This window comes from Podarcis muralis, chromosome 16 (genome assembly GCF_964188315.1).
Source record: "Podarcis muralis chromosome 16, rPodMur119.hap1.1, whole genome shotgun sequence".
Taxonomy (NCBI): Eukaryota; Metazoa; Chordata; class Lepidosauria; order Squamata; family Lacertidae; genus Podarcis; species Podarcis muralis.
The window spans coordinates 41,946,475-41,971,420 of NC_135670.1; the positions used below are offsets into that span (position 1 = coordinate 41,946,475).

Consider the following 24,946-nt stretch of genomic DNA (forward strand, 5'->3'; position numbering starts at 1 on the left):
TGTTGCTCTGATGCCTGATCTTCTGTGTCATTCTTGCTAATTCTATGTACTCAAATAGCTTATTTTGCCATTCTCTAATAGTTGGGGTATTAGGTGTTTTCCAATTTTGCGCTAGCAATATCCTGGCTGCTACCATTGCATATTGGAACATGGTTTGATCTTCTTTTCTAATCTCCTCACCAACCATTCCTAGAAGGAATGCCTCTGGTTTTTTAGGGAATGTGTATTTCAGAATCTTTTTTAATTCGTCATAGATAGAGCCCCAGAACCTCTTCACTTCTTCACACGACCACCACATATGATGGAAGTCACCCTCCTTTTTTTTACATTTCCAGCATGTTTTGTCCCCAGTCTTATACATCTTTCCCAGTTTCACAGGGGTGATGTACCAACGGTACATCATTTTATCCATATTCTCTCGGAGTCCAACACAAGCTGTAAATTTCATATCCTTAGTCCAAAGTTTCATCCATCTATCATATTCTAAATTATATCCCAAGTCTATCGCCCACTTTATCATAACCTCTTTCACCTCCTCATCCTTGGTATCCCATTCCAATAATTGATTATACATTTTGGATAAGAGTTTACTATTTCCTTCTATTATTTCCACCTGGTATTTAGATTTTTTCTCATTCATCCCTATTTTTTTGTGCTCATTCCATAGGGCGTTAATTTGATGAAACTGCAGCCACCCCGTTAACTTATCCTTTAATTCTTCATATGGTCTAATTCTCCATCCTTTATCCGATTTTATCAAGAGGTCTTCGTAGGTCCATCTTTGACTTTCCATGTTAAGTTTTTTAATTGTTAAAATGTTAACTGGTGATAACCACCAAGGGGTGTCCTTTTCCAACAGCCTCTTGGTTCTATTCCATACTTCTAACAACACTCCTCTGACAATATGGTTGGAGAATCCCTTGTGCACCCTTTCTTTATCCTGCCATAGATAAGCATGCCAGCCAAATCTAGCGTCAAATCCCTCCAGGTCCAACAAGTCGAGATTTTCCAGAACTATTCAGTCCTTAATCCAACACAGGCACGAGGCCTCATAATATAATTGTAGATTCGGGACAGCAAACCCCCCTCTTTCTCTTCTGTCTGTGAGCAATTTAAACTTAATTCTTGCTCTTTTCCCCTGCCAGATGAATCTAGACAGGGTCCTCTGTCATTCCTTAAACATTGTCGTGCCTCTAATCACTGGGATATTCTGGAATAGAAATAATAATTTATTATTTTAATAGCGGCCATTCTTCCCTCCCAGGAGAGTTTTAGTCTATTCCAACTATCTAAATCTTTTTTAATCTCTCCCCAGGTTCTGTTATAATTTTCTTCCACTAAATTTATATTTTTTGTAGATACCCAAATGCCCAAATATTTCACCTTTTTCACTACCTTAATCCCTGTTTGTTGCTCTAACTGAATTCTTAGATCTTCGGCCAAATTCTTTGTTTTAACTTTGTTTTAACTTTGTTTAACTTAAACCCGGATAGCTTTCCGAATTCTTCAAACAGCTCCAAAACTTTATCCACGCCTTTTATTGGTTCTTCTAACGATATTACTAAATCATCGGCATATGCCTTTAATTTATATTCTTTTACTCCAATTCTAATTCCTCTTATTTCCGGCGTTTCCCTTATTTTATTTGTAATAGCTTCCAAAACCATAATAAACAGAAGAGGGGACAGAGGGGACCCCTGTCTTGTGCCCTTTGAAATCATAAAGGAGTCTGTTAGGTTATTGTTAATAATTAATTTAGCCCTTTGGCTTGAGTAAATTGCTTTAATACCTTCCAAAAAGGGCCCCTCTATCCCAACCCTTTCCATACACTTTAAGAGGAAACTCCAGGATACATTGTCGAAAGCCTTTTCGGCATCGATAAATATTAGAGCCGCAGGGATGTCATTTTTAAGTTCTAAATATTCAATGATGTTTATTATATGTCTTACATTATCCTTCAACTGCCTGCTTGGCAGAAATCCGGCTTGATCTTTATGAATTAATTTTATCAGGTATTTTTTAAATCTTTTTGCCATTATTTCGGCAAAAAATTTATAATCATTATTGAGTAGGGATATCGGCCTGTAGTTTCTTATATCAAGTTTATCCGCATCTGGTTTAGGTATTAGCGTGATGTGGGCCTCTCTCCATGAGTCCAGTATCCTCCCTCCCTGCAGGATGTTGTTAAATACATCACATAAAACGGGGGCTACGTATTCCTCCAAGACTTTATAGTATTTTTGTGACAGACCATCTGGGCCTGGGGCTTTTCCTGGCTTCATTTTTTTGATAGCCTCCTTAACCTCATCCACCGTTATTAGTTTATTTAAATATGATCTTTCTTCTTCTGTCAGCTGTTCACCCCCATTTTTTTCCATATATCTCCCTATCTCTGCTATATCTTCATCCTCCTTTTTTTTGTACAAGGTTTCATAAAATTGAAGAAACTTTCCCTTTATTTCATTAGGGTCTTCTATTACATGCTCCTCTATTTTGATTTTGTTAATCACCATTTGTTTTTTCCTTTTTCTTAATTGCCATGCCAGTAATCTCCCCGTTTTAGTTGCAGATTCAAAATATTTTTGCTTCATTGATTTTATTCTCCATTCTACTTCTTGACCTAATAATGTTGAGTATTGAGTTTGCAGCACTTTAGATATTTGTTTAGTCTTTTCATCCTCAGGATTTATTGTTAATTTTTTCTCACATTCTTTTAATTGTTTAACTATTTCCTCCTTCTTTGATTCTCTTAGTTTCCTTCTATAACTGTTCTGTTGGATCAAAAATCCTCTAAGAACTGCCTTACTTGCCTCCCAGACTATATCAATTTCGGTTTCTTTGTTTAAATTCCACTCAAAGTATTCTTTCAGGGTATTTTTGGCTTTCTCAATTATCTCTTCAATTTCTAGTAAGTATTCGTTCATTCTCCACCTGTATGGTCCTAATGATCTACATTTTATTTCCAAAACAATTGGATTATGATTGGAAAGTGTTCTAGGTTCTATTTCGCATTTCCTTGTTCTTATCGAGAGTTCTCTTGAGACCCAGATCTGGTCGATTCTACCCCAACTCTGATGTGGTTCTGAAAAATGCGTAAATTGTTTCTCTATTGGGTTTTTATACCTCCAAATATCAATCAAATCTAAGTTTTCTTGTAGATCATTAAAAGATTTTGGGAGTTTCCCTTGGTTCACCTTCCTCCTTTAATTTTCTATTAATCTATTTATACTTAATTCCTTATGACATTTCTACTAAAGCCATATAACTTCATTCCAACATTTTTCTAACATTCCTTAATTTTACAATATTTCTGTAAATAGTCTTTAAACTTTTTCCTTTTTTTAAAAATATAAAAACTCTTTATTTATACGATAACTAAAACACACAGAAAAAACACAAATACACAATTACACACAAATTACAAACATAACCATGAACACATAATTTTCTTGGCAAACATTACAACATCTATTGGTCTTAACACTAAAGACCCAACTTCCCGTCTATTCCATATTTCAGATTCGTATTACTTATTGCCAATACACATTTTCATAATTAAACTTATTCTCAATAAATCTAATTTCTTCTATCTACCTAGCAACTATTACTGAAGTTCCTCGAATGCTGCAACAGAATTTAAACTACTATATTTATTTTTCAGATATTCTTTAAAAACCTCCCATTTAGAAACAAATTCCTGTTTTGATTTATTCTTTATCTTTTCTGATAAACCATCTAATTCGGCATATTCTGTCAGTTTTTGGATCCAATCTTGTATAGAGGGGATTTCATTACTTTTCCATTTTGCTGCGATCAAAACTCTTGCTGCCGCCGTCGCATATAAAAAGATACCCTTCCTCTTTTGTGGAATATCCAAATCTGTTATTCCCAGGAGGTAGGCCTCTGGTTTTTTATTGAAAGAGATCTTTAGCATTTTTTGCAGTTCTGCATGTATACTCTCCCAGAATACCTGTACTTTCCTACATATCCACCACATATGATAGAATGTTCCTGAGTCTCCGCACCTCCAACAATTACTTGACACATTTTTATACATTTTTGAAAGTTTCCATGGTGTTAAATACCATCGATGTTGCATTTTTTGAAAGTTCTCTCTAATCGTGTAACAGTTTGTGAATTTCCAATTGATCTTCCATAAATTTTCCCATTGGGCCATGGTTATTGAATGGCCAAAATCCTGGGACCACCTCACCATTGCCACTGTTACCTCCTCCTCCTTGACTGTCCAGTCAAGGAGGAGTCGGTAAGTTTTGGAAAGAGTTTTTCTTTTAGAATTTACAAGATCAGATTCGAATCGAGAAATTTCTACTGAGAACCCCTTTTGTTTGTCAGATTTAAATTTTTCAAATAACTGATGGTATTGGAACCAGTCTGAAATGTGTTCTCTTATTTCCTCAAATTTTTTAAATTTTATTTGGTTATCTTCATTTTTTAGAAGTATTTTATATGTTGGCCAGCTTTCCTGAGTATTTTTCCGTTTTACTGCTATGGCTTCTACTGGAGAAGTCCACCACGGGACTTTAGGCTCCATCAGGTCTTTATATTTTTCCCATACAGCAAAGAGTGACTTTCTTATTATATGGTTGGTGAAATTTTTATGAATTTTCGCTTTTCCATATATTAGGTAGGCGTGCCATCCCCAACGGTTGTCGAAACCTTCCAGGTCCAGGAGGTCCGAATCCTGCAACGTGCACCAATCTTTTAAACCAGGTGAAACAGGCTGCCTCGTAGTAAAGTTTTAGGTCGCGTAGGGAAAAGCCTCCTCTCTCTTTTATATCTATTAAGGTCAGATGTTTAATCCTAGGTTTCTTCCCTTCCCACAGGAATTTGGAAATTTCTCTTTGCCATGTCTTGAGACAACCTGCTTCACCCAGTATCGGAATCATTTGAAATAAAAAGATTAATTTTGGAAGCACGTTCATCTTTATAATGGAAATCCTACCCAGAAATGTTAATTTTAGTTTACTCCAGGTTACCAAGTTTTTTCTAATCTCTAACCAAGTTTGGGTGTAATTATCCTGAAATAAGTTTATGTTCTTGGGGGTGATCCAAATACCCAAATATTTCGCTTTTGAAGAGATTTTCAGGCCCAATATTTTTTCTAAGTCGTCCTTTTCTTCTGTGGTTACATTTTTAACAAGCATTTTTGTTTTTGTTATATTCAGCTTAAAGCCTGCCACGTCTCCAAATTCTTTAATCAGTTCCAGCACTCTTTTCAGACTTTCTTTAGGGTTTTCAGTCATAACAAGTAAATCGTCCGCGAAAGCTTTAAACTTTTTCCAATTTTCTTCCACGACTCTTCTCCCTGGTCTCGGATCTTGCCAGTCATTTCCGCCAATTCCATATAGTCCATCAACTTCGTCTGCCATTGTCCAACACTTCAGTGTTTTCAAGAAGCAGCCATTCTCTCAACCAGCAAAAAGCAGATGGTTCACAACGAAATATAAAGGTCTGGCAGGGCAGGTCCACCTCCTTCTTTGGCATCCATCAATATCTTAAGTTTTACTCGAGGCTTCCTGCCCTGCCAAACAACTCCAAAAACATCCCTCTGCCACCTCCTGAAACAATCCATCCCATCCAAAGCTTGCAATGTTTGAAACAAAAGCAACATCCCCAGCAACACAGCAGCCCTCATCCCCACCACAGTAACTCGGCCCAACAGTAGCAACTTCTGATTTGTCCATATTTCCAAATCCCCCTTCTCTTCAATCCAACATCCTTCACAGTTATCCTTAAACAGATTCACATTTTTGGCAGTCATACTAACCCCCAAATACCTCTCTTTCTCAACCGATGTTAGTTCTGACGCCTCCTGAAACTCTCTCAAGCTTTCCTTTTCCAGTTCAGATAGGGCTCTGGTCCTCAAATTCATCTGTTCTTCTTTAAGTTCAATCATAACGAATGTCAGCTTATGTTCATCAGGTTGTCTTTGTATGGATGGGACTCTCCTCTCCAGTTGTATTGCTTCAGATTCAGCAGCAAGGGTTTTTTCCCTGACTTCAACTGCAGTTTGCCGTATCAGAGTAGATTCCTGTGTCAGTTTCTGGGTGATTTCTGAATTGATATTCACCTTTTGTCCCAAGTTATTTAAACTTTCTACAATTAAGTCAATTTCAATATTTGCAGCATCCATTTTCACATTTATCACGTCTGTTTTCTTGTGAAGTTGTTCCAGGGAATCGTTTATTTTCAATAATGCAGCCACTAAGGCCTCTTCTGTCGACATCCAGTCTGTTTTTTCCTTTCCGTTTGCCATAACACTTAAGAGATTCAAGGTCAATTCCAAAGTCTCACACTTTTTTATCTTGCAGCTGGAAATTCCCCTAGCCCAGCTCCGGTAAAGTAACCAATTTCAAAAGCTTCCACTAGGGGGAAACAGTTTCTATTTGTGTCAGTCAGTATGTCCTCTTTTAAACACAGTTTCAATAATCCAAAGTTAGTTTCAATTTTCAGTTACTTTCCTCCTTTTTTTTGAAAACAACCAGAGACAGTAGAAACAATATATTCTCTTGTTTAGCTACCTGTCAATGAACGTTCTAAACGCTGTCAATGGACGTTCCAAAACACAACAATCCTGCTAGCAGCCCGTTTCCAGGGTCAGAGCGGCGGTATTTTAACTCTCTTAACTCTCTCCTACAGGCATATTCAGTCCACCACTTCCCCCCCTCTTCTGTCTCCAAAAGGGGGGGTTTAGTTCTTTACCTATGGAAATTTAGACTTTTACAAAAGGTTTTCCAAGACTTTAGCTTGCAGCCTCCTTGCTTCAGTTTATCTACAAAAGGGGAGGCGGACTTCCTGTATTGAACCTCCCCGTTTCGATGCCAGATTAAACGTTTAAAAATCCAATTCTTCCCGATTCAGCTCTACTCACGGGTAATTACTTTAGAATCGAATTGTCCACAGGGAAAAGTCAGTGCTCTCCGACAACAGCTATGCGGCTTCGCTCCGTGGAAGAAGCAGACGATTCGAAGCACCACGCCACTCACCCCACATCGCTCTGGATCCCCGAAACCAGGTTTCCCCGTGAGTAGGGGAGGCGCAAAAGGTGCCCACCGAATCCCACATTCACATGCTTCTCCCGCCTGTGATTTTTATGGGTCTCCGCCTTCGCCGTGGCGGTACAGAGCCAAATTCCCACAGGGCAAATTCCTCCCGATCAGAGGAATTCCGCCATTGCCGGAGGCACCAACCCGGAAGTCACTTGATCCATCCATCAAGGGAGACCTTGAACCACAGCAGTCATGCCAAATCCCACATGTGGAGAGGAGGCATTTTTGCAAATTCCCCTACCAGGATAAATTTCATTTCATTTCATTTCCCTCAAGGGAGGGGTAAGAAATGCCAAATCTGCCTCCACCTCTCTGAAATGGGTTGGCCCAAACAATGCCAGCTGCAATCAATACACTCAGTTTCTCCACTTGCAAATTGCATTATTTATTCTGAAGAAATGTGCTTACAATAACAAAAAGTGATTCAATTAATTGAAAGCACAGCCAGCATCTTAATACAGCCAGCTATAAAGAGGATGTAAATACGCACATTTAAAAAGGGAGTGGGAAGTTTCATCTTGGGAGAATGGCTTTGTGCTGCTCACAATTGGGTAGAGTGACTCCTGAACACACCAAACAGATACAAGCCTGGTGCTGCCCATCAGATGAAAGGTCCACCCACAGAGACCAGGCAGGTCTAGGATGCCCTCATGCCAGGCTTGTTTGTCAACAGAAGCTGCTATTCAGAGACAGGCTGAGCCAGCCCACCCAGGAGGCAAAGTGAGGTGACTGCCTTGGGGAGCAGGATCCACAGGGGCATCAGATCCAGCTGTGGTCACCTCTTTGGAAGCCGGGTCTGGTTCCTCCTTATTAAATACAATTGTTCAATTGACATTGAAAGTAGCTCTGCACAATTGAATGTTTATTGACATGGTTTTTTTTTCCATTATAGCATCCTGAAGCTCTCTCTGAGCTTCCACAGGTTGTTGCTGCTCTCTGCTCCATTGGTTGCCTGACTCAGATCACATGAAAGAGATAGGATCACACGCTATGCACATGTTAATCTGTGGGTCTCCATTTTGTGTGAGTTAAGTCTTTTTTCTCAAGCAACCAAACCCAAAGGATGTGACAATGAGCCTTTCTTGGAGTAAATGGCCTTGGTCTGGAAGGCAGGCTAAGGGCATCTGTATGTGAAGAGAGAGATTTCTGCTTTTCAGTCTCTTAGATTATTTCCTAATTTGTAAAAAGCTGAGCCTGTGCTGGACACACACAAGATGTTGTATGTGACTGTTTTGGATGTATCACTATTGTTTTTGTTCTGTTTTGAAGGAAGTAAAGTTTTGAAAAACATGTATGGGTCTGGACATTTTTTGTTCCAAAAGGAGTCTGATGTATCTGATTGCTTCATGCTGTGAAATATTAATATTGGCAATGCTCCTCAGCCCTGCCCCCAATGCTGCCTCTACAGTGGCCTCTTGGTGCTGTTGGCTCTTCTCACCCTTGCTCCTGACGTACACCTTCACTCTTCTTCCCTGGTGGAGGGGTAGGAAGGCGAGGTAGGCAGTTCCATTTCGTGGTTCACCTCAGATATCAATATGTCTTGATCCAGCCATGGAGGCAGATAGGGGCACCTGACAATTTCATGTTCCCCTGCACACCCAATTTTGTGCATTGTCCCATCCTATGGTTGGCAACAACTGTATCTTGTGGGAGCAAGTTTAACTATGTGCTGTGCAAAGAAGTTCTTTCTTTTGTCGGTCCTGAATTGTCCAACACTCCAACAGCTTCCCTGAGGTGTTCCTGAATTCTCACATCATCAGAAAGGGAAAAAAACCTTTCTCTATCCAGTTGTTCTGCACCATGCATCATTGTATACAGTTCTACCATGTTCCTCTTAAAGGTAAAGTTAAGGGACCCCTGACCATTAGGTCCAGACGTGACTGACTCTGGGGTTGCGGCGCTCATCTCGCTTTATTGGCCAAGGGAGTCATGTGGCCAGCATGACTAAGCCGCTTCTGGAGAAACCAGAGCAGCGCACGGAAATACCGTTTATCTTCCCGCCGGAGCGGTACCTATTTATCTACTTGCACTTTGAGGTGCTTTCAAACTGCTAGGTTGGCAGGAGCAGGGACCGAGCAATGGGAGCTCACCCCGTCGTGGGGATTTGAACCGCTGACCTTCTGATCGGCAAGTCCTAGGCTTTGTGGTTTAACCCACAGTCCCACCCGTGTCCCATATGTTCCTTTTACCTTTTCTCTTAAATAAAATTCCCCCAAACTCTTCCTCATAGGAGAGTTGCTCCATTCGCTTGATCCTTTTGGCTGCTCTTTTTTGACTCTTTTCCAGCTACACAATATCCTTTTTGTGATGAAGTGACCAGAGCTGCACACAGTATTCCAAACACTACAGATTTAATGACATTATTCTATTGGCAATTTTATTCTCAATTCCTTTCATAATCATCCCTAGCATGGAATTTACCTTCCTCACAGCTGTTGCACACAGGGGACCACAGACCCCACAAGCGTTTATGTGAAATTAAGATTTTTTTCTCCTGATGTGCATCACTTTACAAGGAATTGTGCTTGCCATTGTGCTTGGAAAGATTCGTTTGAAACTCTTTGCCAGCCTCTTTTCATTTTAACACTTTTGCTTATATAATTTGGGCTGCAGGATTGAAGTTCCCCATTCCTGTCTTAGACTGAAGATTTTTGGCCCTGGGATTTTTTGACCCAAAGGGGCGCCATTGAGGCTACCAGCCTGCATGTGTGTACACAATAGGTGTGGGACTTTGACTGGGCCTTTGACCTGGGTGAAAATGAGCCTCGTTTCACCCCTGCCTTATGAACCAAAGGAAGGTGCTTTTCAGTTTAGTTAGGTGCCAAGTATTTGTATAACTGAAAAGCTTACGTGTCCAAAGAATGGTGAGAAAACCTGCCCCCATGACTTCATAACAGATCGGTCAGACTTATTGGGGACCAGCTGGACGGATTATTAGCAAAGGAAAAAGAGATATAACCAAAAGGTGGATGGCAAGATCCAGAGGTCTTTTGCTTAAGCCCTTCTCCCAGGCTAAACTCCCTTAGAATCCACATTGGCAGAGCAGATCAGAGGATTTAGCTGGATCAAGGAGCTTGGTTAATTTATATTTTTTAAGTCATATTGCATCTGGACTAATTTGTTATTCAAATCTGTGGCATTAATACCCTCTGGCTTTGTCTGTGTCTCTGCACCACAGATGGGAATGGCGAGGGGCTTAGATGCTGCCGTCCCCTTGCAGACAGCTTGATGCTGGGCTCAAGCGGATTGTGGGTGTGCGGATGGCAAGAAAGGGAGAGGGTAAAGTTGTCCAGATCATTTCCAGTGAGGGCAGCAACAGCCACAGCAAAAGCCTAGACATGTCTACTCACAAGTAAATCCCACACCTAATTATATTTAATTATTTAATGGTTAGATTAAATTAATTTTAAAAACTGAACTGATTAAAAATAAATTTAAAATTAATCAAGCAGCAGGCCTTCCATGTCATCTGATGTGCTTGAGCCAGTTGTGATTGCCTACTTAGCTTTTCACAAAGTACCTCAGCAAAGATTCCTGAGTAAGCTTAACAGCTTCTCACAGGAGAAGAAAAGAGGCATCATCATCATCATAATCATCATTTATATACCCCACCCACCTGTGATTTGGTAACTGGTTAGGAAACAGGGAGCAGAGAGCAGGAATAAATGGGCCGTTCTCCCAATGGAAGTGGGTATTTGTTCACAAATGAGCCGGAGTTAAGGGTAAGCAGTAGGTGACCAAGTCTGCTGAGGACGTCCAATTGTTTGGGGTGATGAAGACAAAAAGGGATTGTGAAGAGCTGCAAAAACATCTTTCTAGCTGAGTATGTGGGCAATAAAATGAAATTCAGCAGCAACAAGTGTAAAGGGATGCACATGGCAGGGTAGGGAGTCTAAATTTCAAGGAGCTCTTTTGGCCAGCTGGGACCCAGAAAAACAGGAGCTGAAGGAGAGCCCCCACTGCAGCAAACCGGGAGCCAGAAGAGCCAGACCAGGAGGCAGTGAAGGCAGAGCAGAGAGAGATAAGAAAGTTAGACCCCGCCTGGTTCTGGCTGGGAGCTTGAGAGTGATTTGCAGCAGGAGTGGAGCTAAGCAAACAGAAGAAGGAATGGGCCAGAAGCCCACCATTTAGACCTTTCTGGACAAAAGCTTCAAAGCAAATTCACAAATGGATTGGTGTCATTTCTGGACCACCTTTCCTTTCCTATGCTTGGTACAGCAGGACACTTATTGACAGGATGGGAGGGTCCCTACCCGGAGGGGCTTTTTTCTGCAGAGGCAAGTGGTGTAGAAGCTGTGCTGAAGAAACTTTAAAAATCATGTGGACAATATGGTTGAATCTGACTTCAGCACTGGTAAGAAGATTAGAAGAGCCTGCTGGATCTGGCCAATGGCCCATTTAGTCCAGTATCCTGTGAGAAACCTGCAAGCAGGATTTGAGTTCAAGAACCTGCAGTTCCTCCTGCTTCCCTGTGGCCAACCAGATGCCTCCTCTGGGAAGCCAACAATGAGGCTCTGAGTGCTCTCTCTCACTGTGGCTCCCCAGCAGCTGGTATTGAGAAGCATAAATAAACAAGGTCATGTTCTGGGGGTGTTCACTCCCAGGTACTGCTGCTCACCAAGTTTCCCTCTCCCTCTGGCCCAGGTCTGCATGACTTCTCCAAGGGAGCTCTGGCTCCATCCTCCTCACCTGTACCTTGGAGAAGGCAGGCAACAAAATGGAAGACATGAGCAGGATCCAGAGGATCCAGAGACTGGGCAGTGGGACCTCTGCAGGAGTGGGTGCCATGGCAGATGCCAGGTGATGCCGACTGACTATGAGGATGCAAGTGGTCATTTGTAAAATTTGCTGTTAGCAGCAAGATTCCTTTGGGATGAGCCACCGTCTGCTTCAACGGAATTTATAGAACACCCTGCAGAGCTGGGAGCTTTCCAAAGAAGAAACCAGTTCTCTGATGGACATTCTCTGAAAGTGAATCCATTGCAGACAAGCATGGTCCTTAATGGTGTTAATTAATTAGAAATTTGGCAGGCTCCAGTAGCTGGCCTTTTATTTTTCAGTCTGATGGGGGTGACATTTCACATCTCTGACGTGTCTGCCTTCCTGGACCTGGAGTGTGAATCATGATGGAGGCTGTTATGTGATTAATTACATTCTTCCTTCTTCTTTTTATATATTTTTATTTGATTTTCAAAAATAAAGAAAAGAAGAAATAAGAGAAGAAATAAACTTACAGCAAAATATCACAAAAATTCCACATGTCAAGATTACTCTGAATCTCCTGACTTCCCCCATCCCATCCATGGGTCCTATTGATTCTATTTTCAACTGCATGTCAATACTTCTCTAATTTTTCATATTCCTAAATTATCTATACTTTCTGTTACATTACAAGTGTATTTAGAATCCTGCTAATGTTTTGACCTGTTTACAATGATTTTGTAAAGGTAAAGGTAAAGGGACCCCTGACCATTAGGTCCAGTCGTGACCGACTCTGGGGTTGCGATGCTCATCTCGCTTTATTGGCCGAGGGAGCCGGCGTTTGTCCGCAGAAAGCTTCCGGGTCATGTGGCCAGCATGACTAAGCCGCTTCTGGTGAACCAGAGCAGTGCACGGAAACGCTGTTTACCTTCCCGCTGGAGCGGTACCTATTTATCTACTTGCACTTTGACATGCTTTCAAACTGCTAGGTTGGCAGGAGCAGGGACCAAGCAATGGGAGCTCACCCCGTCGTGGGGATTCGAACCTCTGACCTTCTGATCGGCAAGTCCTAGGCTCTGTGGTTTAACCCACAGCGCCATACAAATGATTTTGTACATAAACATTTCCCATTCTTTTTTGAATTTATTGTCTGCAATTCTTCTTCTTTCTGACTGGGTCCAGATACCACACCGGCTGACAGTATTAGCATCCATGAATGTAGGGACAGGATATTGTGACTTCTGTAAGTCACTCTGGGTTAATTTTCATTAAAAAATAAAAAAGAAAGAAGAGCAACTAATACGTGTAAATAATACTAGACCCACTCACTAACCTACCAGATTTGCAGGTACTAAATGAGATGGGGAAAATTTAAAAAATAATGAAGGAGACAGATGAAGGTCCTAAAAGAAACAGAGAGTAACAAAATCCCTGTATTTCCATTGTTATGAGAATTATAAGGTCTAAGACATAAAATAAATGTTCATAAATGTACCAGGTAAACATATACATAAATATATACATAAATATATAAACCACATGTCTGAAACAGTACAGGAAAAAAGTCCTGAAACCATTTTGACTCTCTCAAATTGACCTCAAATGTTTCTCTGCAAGGACAAAGGAAATGGGAAAACCTCTCCATTGTCTCTTAGCTCACAAATCCTGTCTTAAGGGCCTATTTGTGTATGAATAGGGTGAGCTGGATTCAGGAACTGAGTATTTACCATCACAAAAGAATGGCCAGACTGCCCAAGTAATGCAATCAGTGACCATTATCAGGTACCAGGCAGTCAGGTTTTCTGCTGTAGACCGCCTCTTCTGTGAAGTATGTATGATGTATTGGGGGGGCTGGCAATTTCAAAAGTCTATATAAGGGCTTGCACACCAATGTTCTGGGTTCCTCTGCGTGGGGTGTGTGTGTGAGCCCCCTGTTGCAACAGTTTAATAAAGATCAGGCTTACTAGCTGCTTTGCTTCTCAATATTCTCTGGTTGGCCTCTGTTATTTTCTCCTACCGATAGAGGACTTCATACGGGCTCTTGGGTACCCCATAAGGCAGGCATGTTCAAAGTATGTTTTGGGAGCCTAATTCGGCCCCCGTGGCAGTAAATGTCCTGGGGTAAAATTCTAAAAAAAAGCTCAACAACTTTGGTCGGTCCTCACGCACGTTCACTTCATCAAATCTGGTCCTCTTTGAAAAAAGTTTGGAGCAGTGGATTGTAGCAGTTAAGAGTGCTGAATTTACACTACAGAAGAGGTGGATTTAAATCCCCATATGCAGCTATGCAATGCACTGTTGACCCTGGACAATTGCTAAGAAAGTCCAGCACTGTCACATTTGATGTCAAAAGAAGAGACTTTTAAAAAGAAAATGAGGGGACTAATAAAAGGGAAGCTGAAAGTCAAGAGGGTCCAACCTCTCCAAAAGGCTTTGAAGTTATTCTAAAGTTATTCTAAACTACAATCATAGGAGGTCAGCTAGAATGCATACTGCAGGTCTGGGAAGGAAGCCCAGGGCCAAGAGGAGGGCAGTGTGGTTAATGGACAGAGGCAAGAAAGGGACTGGAGGCAAAATGGAAGTCTTGCCAAAATGAGAAACAAAAATGCATGCACACTTTAGGGGAAGAAAAGCAGATAAAGAAGAAGGGATGCAGAACCACAAAACTGAGGAGCACATTGCTAAAAACTTTAAGACCAACAGTTAAAAAATAAATACATTAGAAGCAGGAAACCAGCTGGGGAGACCTTTGGATGGAGGGGAGTCAGAGATGTGCTAAAGGAAGAAACGGAGATTACAGAGGAGCAGAATAAATTATTTGTTTTGCTCTTCACAAGCAGATGATGTTAGGGCAAATGCATGAACTCACTTTTACAGGCAGAAAGGGAAGACAGATGAAGTTCTAGGCCTCAGATGGTTATAAGAGCTATCCTAAGGTTATCAGATTTTTTAAATGAATCTGGGGACACTTTCGAACTTCCCACTAAATAGATGGATTTTGTCAGGGGACTGATTTGTAAATCTGGGGACTGTCCTCGGGAAACAGGGACATCTGGTAACCTTAAGCTACCCATCTATTTAACTTTACTTCATGCATCATTATCAGTCCTAACTCCCCCCCTTCCCAGATGCTCCCCATTAGCTCTTGTGGCGGCTGCGGGCAGCCTCTTGCCTGCCTGACCTCCTCCAGTGTCTGGTCCATCAACAACACAGGATGCTGGCTGATGCCAGGTCAGTCCATTGGTCCAACTAACTCTCTACTGTTAACAGTGACTGGCAGTGTCTCTCCAGACAATTTTTTAAACAAGCAAACATGAGAGGCCATATCTTCCTTCCCTGCCCTTCTCAGTTCCCACCTTCTACAAGGGGAGAAATCTAAGAATGCCACCTCCTGTCAAATCCCTAATTGGTTGAGTTTGAGTGACATCCTCAATGTGCAAGACCAGCTCCATACAGAAGAGCTGCATTAAAAATAAAAACGTCAAATGTCACTTCTTGCAAAAACCAATCTAAAAAGGCAGCTGGCATACTTTTGTTTGGACTGATGGAAGCAGAATGGAAGGTCAGTGTAGATGCCAGGAGGGGAAAACTGAGGCACACACAGCTTCCAAACCACATTAATCCCCAGTGTGGACAAAGCCACCTGGTTCACACAGCATGCAGTTCCTTTAGCCTAGCCTTTGCCAACTGGGTGCCCGACATACTTTTTGGACTCAAGCACTTTTCAGTGCCAGCCAGAACAGTCACCAGCTGCCACAAACATTCTGTAGGTCCTGAAAGCTTGTAGATATTTTCTGGGCTGTTTTCAGAAAATTTTAGAAAATATGTTTTCTTCTTATTTATTTCTGCAAGCCTGTGGAGCCCCCTGAATATTTAAATACAATACTCTTATCTTGGGGGTATTTTTTAAAAAAACCTAACTACACTGTTAGTGGTAATGATGTATGTAAATGAATATAATATAAAATCAGGAATGACATCTGATTTTGTCGTCAAAACACACATCCTTAAATATGCAGAAGTTTTAAAGAAATGGTGCTTCTGCACCCCTGGAGACTGTTATCTTACAAGACACTGTTCCATCGATGTGACAGGGAAGGTGAGATGCCTCTTCTGAGCTGCTGACTGCCTCTTTATTTGAAGTACTTACAATGATGGGTTGCTTTTTAAAAAATACATGTGCTGACCAATAAATCTGGAGTGTTTTATAATAAATTAAAAAATGCAATTGGTTCTTCTCACCAATTCTCATTGACTAAACATCCTCACCCTATTTTGTTTTTATATCTTGGCCTCTGTTTACCCATCAGGCAATCGCCATCCCTCTCAGCCTTGATTTATCCCTCTCACCCAGAGCTTTGATCAGGTCCTTTGATGTTTTATGTAACATCCTCTGTGTTGCCAGAGAAATGAGCAGAGACTATTTAAAGTTTAATCAGATTATATTGGCTTTCCCAGCTCAGGGCCATGGATCAATCAACTTAACAAGGTCTACCACTAGGGGCTCTCGTGATGGGTGCTCATGCAAAAAAATAAAAATAAAATAAAATCCTGGCCATTGGCACCAGCTCATATTTTGAGAGAACTTTGCACAGCACAGAGCACACCAGGAACCAACCTGTTGCTCCCAAATGACAACTGATTTGGCAAAGATATACAGGGGGAGATGGATGTGAAAGCATTTGAGGTTACTAGACAGCAAATGCCAAGGGAAAGGAAGTTTGTTTGGCTCACAGCCATATAGAATCATAGAATCATAGAGTTGGAAGAGGCCACAAGGGCCATCGAGTCCAACCCCCTGCCAAGCAGGAAACACCATCAGAGCACTCCTGACATATGGTTGTCAAGCCTCTGCTTAAAGACCTCCAAAGACGGAGACTCCACCACACTCCTTGGCAGCAAATTCCACTGTCGAACAGCTCTTACTGTCAGGAAGTTCTTCCTAATGTTTAGGTGGAATCTTCTTTCTTGTAGTTTGGATCCATTGCTCCGTGTCCGCTTCTCTGGAGCAGCAGAAAACAACCTTTCTCCCTCCTCTATGTGACACCCTTTTATATATTTGAATATGGCTATCATATCACCCCTTAACCTCCTCTTCTCCAGGCTAAACATGCCCAGCTCCCTTAGCCGTTCCTCATAAGGCATCGTTTCCAGGCCTTTGACCATTTTGGTTGCCCTCCTCTGGACACGTTCCAGTTTGTCAGTGTCCTTCTTGAACTGTGGTGCCCAGAACTGGACACAGTACTCCATTAACGATGTCAATGTCATTGACCTGAGGGCGTTAGAGGCACATGCCCACAGACAGGAAATCCTACAACAGATGCCCTGTCCTCTGCTTAGGAACTAAGCCAGGGAAGAACACACAAGTTGGCATCAAGGAAGTGCTCAAGGCATCAAGGACATTTCTTTTTAGATTATATGGGCAAGCTACAATCCATAGATTTGAGACGCAGACTCATAATATTATTATTTCAAAATTGTTGTTCATGTTTCAATAGGTGAAGATGATGGTTTAGCATATACATGTTGGGAAAAGAGTTGCCTCAGGAGATGGCATAATGGCCCCTGCTTCCTCCCTGCACCCCCCCCCCGGGGCACATTTTCCACATAGCTCTTGACACATCTTCTTAGGCTGCAATCCTATATCCATTTTCCTGGGAGCAGAACCCACTGAACACAAAGAGACCTTCTTCTGAGTCTCAGTGTATATGATTGTTTTAGAAGTGCAAAAGCAGGGATCATTCAGTTTGTAATGGAACGGTTAATTCTGTAAGTTTCTTGTGAGTAGGCCTGTATACACTGCCTATGTAAATAATAAGAATAATAGTATCTCCTGCTTATTCAAAAAATATGTTTCACTCAGGCTGTAGGTTTAAGAATACCATCATCATATTATCAGATGATGCATTCTGTGTCCTTGTCCATGAATAGACTATTCAGCCAATTGCTCAAGTGATGTACAGCAAAGTCCTAATCTGCATAATGCCCATATGTCCTTCTGAAAACAAGTGTCACAGGGACTGCTGCTGTCACTGTTTGTGGCCTGGCCTGATTCTTGCTTTTGCTCCAGCTGCTGGTGTCTTGCTTCCAGGGGAAATGCTTTAGGGCATCCACAACCTCAGTCCTGAAAACAGCCCCATAAGCTCAACTAAAGGATGCCTCTCCACTGGTCCCTGGAATTGGAACAGCAGCAAAGGTGGGCCTGAACAGATGCCCTGCTTTTCTCAGTGCTCTAGATTTAGTGAGCTTCTTGAGAAATCCCAGGTATGCTTTTGCTGCTGCTCTAATGCCAGCAGAATTGCTGCAGCCCTGCCATCAGCAAACCCTTCACTGCAAGATGGATCCGTCCATCCCACCCCCACCCCACCCCCGCCAGTTCTGCCAAGCTGAGCTTCTGGAAGCCTCTCCCTGCTGCAATGTATTTTCTTATTCAATCCAACTGGAGCAATATTCTGGCCTGATGTGTATGGGATCAGCAGGCAATTGTTCTTCTGCAGAGAGAAAAAGCAAAAGAAAGGGAAGCAGAATTCTTCAGCAAGTCAGGCTGATGGATTGATCTACTGACAAACACACTTGTGTGTGTTATAATGCCGCAGTAAGCAATGAAACACACACACAGGTTGCAACATTTCAGCAGGACTACAAATCAGGATGGTCCAATGAGGAAGCAGCATTATACTGAATAAAACCATCTAACTCAGTATTATCAACACTGACTAGCAGCAGCTCTCCAAAGGTTTCAGGCAGGGGGCCTCTCCCAGCCATGCCTGAAGATGACAGCCCAAGGATCTCACCTGTGCCCATCTGCAGGTAAAGCAGGTGAGCTGCAGCCCTTCTGCCATCTTCTTCCTGTATTTGAACTCCCCCAGTCCTTCATTCTCTGGCCACTTGTCCCCCCACCCCACCCCACCCCTGCCACCACCAACTTCATCCCTCCCACCCTTAACTGCCATATTTCTATCATGAGCATCCATCAACCATAACCCTCCGATTACGAGCTTTCATTTAAAAAAAAAATGTAGGTTTCTAGCAGTTGCAAGACCTGAAATATGGGGCAAAAGGTACAGGCATTCTTCATTCTGTTATGAGAAACCAACCAGCTCCCAACCCCCATCCCGACCTGCCCCACTCCTACCAGAAAGATTCCTCTGTAAGGTAGATCTAAGCCCCACTGAATAGGAAGGACATTTCTCTGGGCCCCCTGACAGTCAGTAAAGAAGGTAAAGGACCTCTGGACAGTTAGGCCCAGTCAAACTCATCTCGCTTCAGCCCGAGGGAGCCGGCATTTGTCCACAAATAGCTTTCTGGGTCATGTGGCCAGCATGACTAAAGTGCTTCTGGCGCAATGAGACACCTTGACGAGTGCCAGAGAGCATGGAAACCTATTTATCTACTTGCACTGGCATGTTTTCAAACTGCTAGGTTGGCAGGATCTGGGACAGAGCAACGGGAGCTCACTCCGTTGCACGAACTTGCACTGCTGACTTTCTGATCAGCAAGCCCCAGAAGCTCAGTGGTTTAGACCACAGCGCCACCCGCTCCAGTAGCGGGCACTGGCTGGTGATGCAGTTCTGTCACTCACTGGCAGAACATCTGCTTTACCTGCAGAAGCTCCCAGGTTCAATCTCCAGCACTTCAGGTCCAGTGTCGGACCATTTTGATCGGATACTCCCTACTGATGTGGATAGATTCCTCCAAGTTAGTAGGCCCACCACTTGCCTCCTTGATCCGTGCCCGTCTTGGCTGATTAGGGAGTGTCCAGATGTTGTGCGGACCCCCCTGGTTGAAATTATCAATTTGTCCCTTGACACGGGGACATTCCCAGGGGAACTGAAGGAAGCAGTGGTGTGTCCACTCTTAAAGAAAACTTCATTAGATCCCTTAGACCTATCCAATTACCGCCCAGTTTCAAATCTTCCATACCTGGGTAAGGTAATTGAGAGAGCGGTTGCTGAACAGCTTGGTAGGTTTCTGGAGGAAACATCGGCATTAGATCCATTTCAGTCCGGTTTCCGTCCTGGTTTTGGGACGGAGATGGCTCTGGTTGCCCTAACACACGGGTGTCAAACACAAGGCCCGCCAGACCTCGTCATGTGGCCCGTGTAGCCGCCGCCGGCCGCCAGCCTTCACCTTTTATTCTCGCTTTTTTTTTTTACACAAGAAAGCCGCCTCTTCAGCGCATGCGCGGCAGCCTATAAGCCAGAGAATGTCTGCCCTCTAGCGGCGCCGGCCGTTCTACACAGGAAACCTCCACTTTACACATAGTCCTACAGATACAACCGGCCCTTTGAGGGTGACCAAACTGCTGATGCGGCCCCCAATGAATTTGAGTTTGACATCCCTGCCCTAACAGATGATATCCGTAGACAACTGGATCGAGGCGGGTCAGGACTGCTGATCCTTTTAGATTTGTCAGCAGCCTTTGACATGGTCGATCATGATCTTCTGGACCACCGCCTCGCAGACGTGGGGATACAGGGCATAGCCCGTAACTGGTTGTGCTCTTTTATCTCTGGTCGGGGACAGAGGGTGGCACTAGGGAGGGAAATGTCATCGCGCCACTCCTTGGTGTGTGGAGTGCCGCAGGGCGCAATTCTCTCCCCGATGCTTTTTAACATCTTTATGCGCCCCCTTGCCCAGATTATCCTGAGCTTTGGGCTGGGCTGTCACCAATATGCTGATGACACTCAGCTCTATCTGCTGATGGATGGCCACACCGACTCGGCCCCGAACACACTGACCAGATGCTTGGAAGCTGTGGCTGGATGGTTTCGTGGGAGCCGATTGAAAGTAAATCCTTCGAAGACAGAGGTCCTATGGCTAGGTCGGGATGGCATGGGGATGAGGGACCAACTCCCTTCTCTTGCGGGGGCCCAATTAGTGCCATTGCCTTCCGTTAAGAGTTTGGGTGTAATCCTTGACGCCTCCCTTTCCATGGAGGCGCAAGTTAGAGGAACAGCCAAGGCGACATTTTTCCACCTTCGCCGCATCAAGCAGTTGGTCCCTTACCTTTCCCGCCCCGACCTGGCCACAGTGATCCATGCGACGGTCATCTCCAGGCTTGACTACTGTAATTCGCTCTGCGCGGGGCTGCCCTTGAAGCTGTCCCAGAAACTCCAGCGGGTGCAGAATGCTGCAGCGAGGCTCCTCACGGGGTCTCTGCCATGGGAGCATATTCACCCAGTGCTATACCAGCTGCACTGGCTCCCGGTGGAGTACAGGGTCAGATTTAAGGTGCTGCTTTTGACCTTTAAATCCCTTCACGGCCTAGGACCCTCGTACCTACGGGACCACCTCTCCTGGTATGCCCCACGGAGAGCCTCAAGGTCCATAAATAACAACACCCTAGTGGTCCCAGGCCCTAAGGAAGTTAGATTGGCTTCAGCCAGAGCCAGGGCCTTTTCAACTCTGGCTCCAGCCTGGTGGAACGCTCTGCCTCATGAGACCAGGGCCCTGCAGGATCGGATCTCTTTCTGCAGGGCCTGTAAGACAGAGTTGTTCCGCCTGGCCTTTGGCTTGGAGCCAATTTGATTCCCTCCCTCCCTCTCTTTCTTTTTTCTTTTCCTTTCTCCTCCTGCGATGAGGCTACATTTTAATATTTTAATGTTCCATTATTTTAATGTTGTATTTTATTTTTGTTTTTAAGTTGTAATCATTCTTCTTGTTTTTATTATTGCTTGTAAGCCGCTCTGAGCCTGGCCTTGGCTGGGGAGGGCGGGGTATAAATAAAAAAATATTATTATTATTTCCAGGAAGAGCTGGGCAAGAACCCTGCCTGGCACCTTGCACAGCTGCTGACAGTCAGTGTGGGCAATACTGAGCTAGATGGACCAGTGGCCCGACTCAGTATAATGCAGTTGCCTAGGTTTCTATTACGTCATGTCCATGGTTGGCTCTTCCTAATCCCAATAGGATTTTTCAGAGCATGAAGGGTTCCCTGAAGCCATCTTGAGCACAGACAGGAAAGAGGGAGGAGGAAAAACTCAGATGCAAGAAGCAAAATGTTTTATTTTGTATAAATCAAAGAGAGAGCACAGTCCGCTTCTCTTACATACACATGTGTTGTTGTGCCTTGTTGGGTTAGGAAACTCAGGTGCCTCCAAAGCAGGTGGGGAAGCCAGAGCCTGGAACCGACAAGGATGCCTGGGTGGTGATGATTCAGACAAAAGCTTGGCTCCTGGAGAGGGGAAGGAGAGGGGGAGGGAGGGGGGAATGTAGATACCAAAAATACTGAATTGAAATTTATTCACATTTGCCAGCACCTCTTTCTAATTTAAAACTCAGTTTCCTCCCTGTTTCTGTCCATCTCATTTTGAAAATCTGATCTCCCACCTTCATTGGGATTCAGCCCTAATGTTGCAATCATCATCATAGGTGAACTTACCAAGATGTGCGCTTCCACAAGAAAAGCCAAATGTTCAAAGCCATCTCAGGTCCCCTGTAAACATCACACAACTTGCATTTAAATGAAAACATTTGCGAAAATCTGAGCTGCTCAGATTTAATTTCTTAACTGGCTCTTAATGAGCTCATCTGCCAGCAAGCTAAGGAGAGGAAACTACAATTGATATTAGGAATATTAAAGCATGGCAGATGGAACAAATCATCTCATCTCAGCAAAGTGGATGCCAGCTTCACCAACCAGGTGCCCTCCAGATGTTTTTGACATCAGCCCCAGCCAGCAATGATTTTGACATAGTGGCCAGATCACTAACAGTCATAGTCCTGTCCTGTCAAGTTTTGGGCATCACATTTCAAGAAGAACAGTGACCAACCCAGATGTATCAAGAGGTGGGATGCCAGGAAGGTGGAGAGTCTGGAAACCAAGTCCCATGAAAGAGCTGTGCAGGTTGCTTAATAGTATGAGCAGCTGGAGAGTGTGTGAGCCAATGGCAGATGGCCTTAAGTATATGAAGGGCTGTCACAAGGAGGAGGGAGCAGGCTTGTTCTGAGTGGAAATTGCAGCAATGAAGCTGATTTCTTCTAGGCATGAGGAAAACTTGCTAACAGGAGGAGTTTCTTGGCAGAGTAAGAACCTTCACATGCATTTAAGCAGAGGCCAAGCAGCCATCTGTCAAGCAGGTTGAGCTGGATGACCTCCTAAGGTCTCACCCAGTTCCAAAATGCTATGGAGGCGGGTGGCTGAAACTATTTTAAAGATACCCACTCCAGTTGCCTTGCTTTTCACATTTCATCCGGGGTGAATGCAAAGGACACAGGGGCTGCATCGTCCAGACTAGAATGGAGGGAGCTTACAGTAGCTGGTGGGTTTGAATGACTGCCTAAAGCCAGCTTTGTGTGCTGTATTGTGCTATCTCACTCATAAGACCTGCTGTTCTGCCCCCCCCCCCCAATATTTGTAGATTCTTCAGAGCTTCTGTAACAAGGATCAGAAGCACCGTAGTTAGGGGGTGGGGGACATTGTAAAATGTACATTCCAACTTCACTTGTATATTTTGTTTTGCATTTTTTAAAAAAGAAAAATCCCTCCACAACTGCTTTGGGCTGCCCTTTCCATCTTTACACTTTTGGGGCAACAGATTCCAGGGATGAGAGTAAGTTTCCATCTCCTCCCCACTAAAACCCCAGTTCCCTGCAACTGACTTCAAACAAAAGTCACACACACACAAACAAACACGGCTCTTTCAGTTATGTAGACGGTGTTTCCTATAAAGAAATGTTTCATTAACACATCCAAGCTGCCTGGTGTTGCTTCAGCAGTTTTGATCACAGCAGGACCTGTGAAAATGTCCTCCAAAGGCAGCCTCCTTGCAAAATGTTTTCTAATGTGTTTTAAGCACTTAACTGCAGCAGTGGGGTGTCCATCCATCTGGGAGCTGGAGCTCCAACCGAAGTTGGAGAAATAAATCCAAATGGCAGACATGACCAAGAAATGGAAACATTTGGAGCTGGTGGACACTTTGAGCAAAAAAACAAACCAACTCCAATGTGTGTGATGCGACACCTCTAGAGCTTGCTTTCCCATATAAAGCTTTGTGTGTACAGAAGAGTACTGTACTTCTATTTATGTGCACATTGACTTATATGGCCACCCCCACCCCAGTCTTTGGGCCTGCAGGGAAGAGCTATAAAAATGCAAATTTTGAAACTAAGTCAAAACTTCCCATGGAACTGCATCCACACAAAAAGTATAAAAGTATAAGAACATAAGTAGAGCCCGCTGGATCAGGCCAGTGGGGGCCCATGTGGCCCAACATCCTCTTCTCACAGGCAAAAGAGCCCTTTCCCACCCTGGGGGCCCCAGCAACCGGCAGTCAGAAACATCGCTGCCTTCAACTGTGGAGGAAGAGCATCGACTCCTTTGTGACCTTCAATAGTCCTCTCCTCCTCCATCCATTTGTCCAATCCTCTTTTAAAGCCGTCTAGGTTGGGAGACATCACGGCCTCCTATGGGAGGGAGTTTCCTAGTTTAACTATATACCGTGTGAATAAGTACTTTCTTTTCCCTGTCTTAATCTTCAAACGTTCAGCTTCATTAACATTAAAAAATTCAGGCCAAACCAGAAGATCTTGCAACACTTCTTAGAAAATGCTCTGGCTGTGGAGCTGTGGAGAAACTACTGAGACTATGGCTGGGTACACACTCATTCAAAACACATTCTTTCTATCAAAGAATCCCAGGCACTGTAGTTTGTTGTGTGGTTGTGGGAATTGCAGCTATGTGAGGGGTAAATTACAGTGCCCATAATTCTTTGAAAGGAAGAAGGTGCTTTGAATAATGGCATTGTGTGGATGCAGCCGCTGCCCCCTTGCTGCACAGATGGTGCAAGCCAAGAAAATCACTTTGTAAAGAATGCAATTGGGCACATGAACCCCTGCCTAAGTATGAAGGACCTGGAGACATTTGGTAAAAGGTAAAGGGACCCCTGACCATTAAGTCCAGTCGTGACCGACTCTGGGGTTGCGGCGCTCATCTCGCTTTATTGGCCAAGGGAGCCGGTGTACAGCTTCTGGGTCATGTGGCCAGCAGGACTCTGGCGAACCAGAGCAGTGCACAATAGTTGCACCAATATTGGTATTGGCACAAGTCAACACTTATTAGAAGGAAAACTGGTGTCCAGAATCCACTCATCTCTCCTTTACTAAAAGGACAGAGGAATGCAAACTTGCTGTCCAGAGGGCTCCTGGCTGGAAGTTGTTTGGAAAAGTCTACA

At 43.5% G+C, this 24,946-nt stretch overlaps 1 protein-coding gene across 13 annotated transcripts in view; it reads right to left on the reverse strand.

Moving 5' to 3' along the window:
- Window positions 1-18,243: 18,243 nt before the first annotated feature.
- The window catches only part of MYO18B (myosin XVIIIB), a 362,275-nt gene continuing 355,572 nt past the window's right edge, over window positions 18,244-24,946 (reverse strand). For 11 of the 13 annotated variants that reach the window (XM_077920002.1, XM_077920001.1, XM_077919999.1 and 8 more), the window contains one exon: window positions 21,755-21,948. The gene's annotated coding sequence lies outside the window, so the exon portion shown is untranslated. Of the gene's footprint in view, window positions 18,263-21,754; window positions 21,949-22,155; window positions 22,210-24,946 lie in introns of those variants that run through there. The other 2 variants (XR_013390943.1, XR_013390944.1) reach the window with 2 other exon arrangements.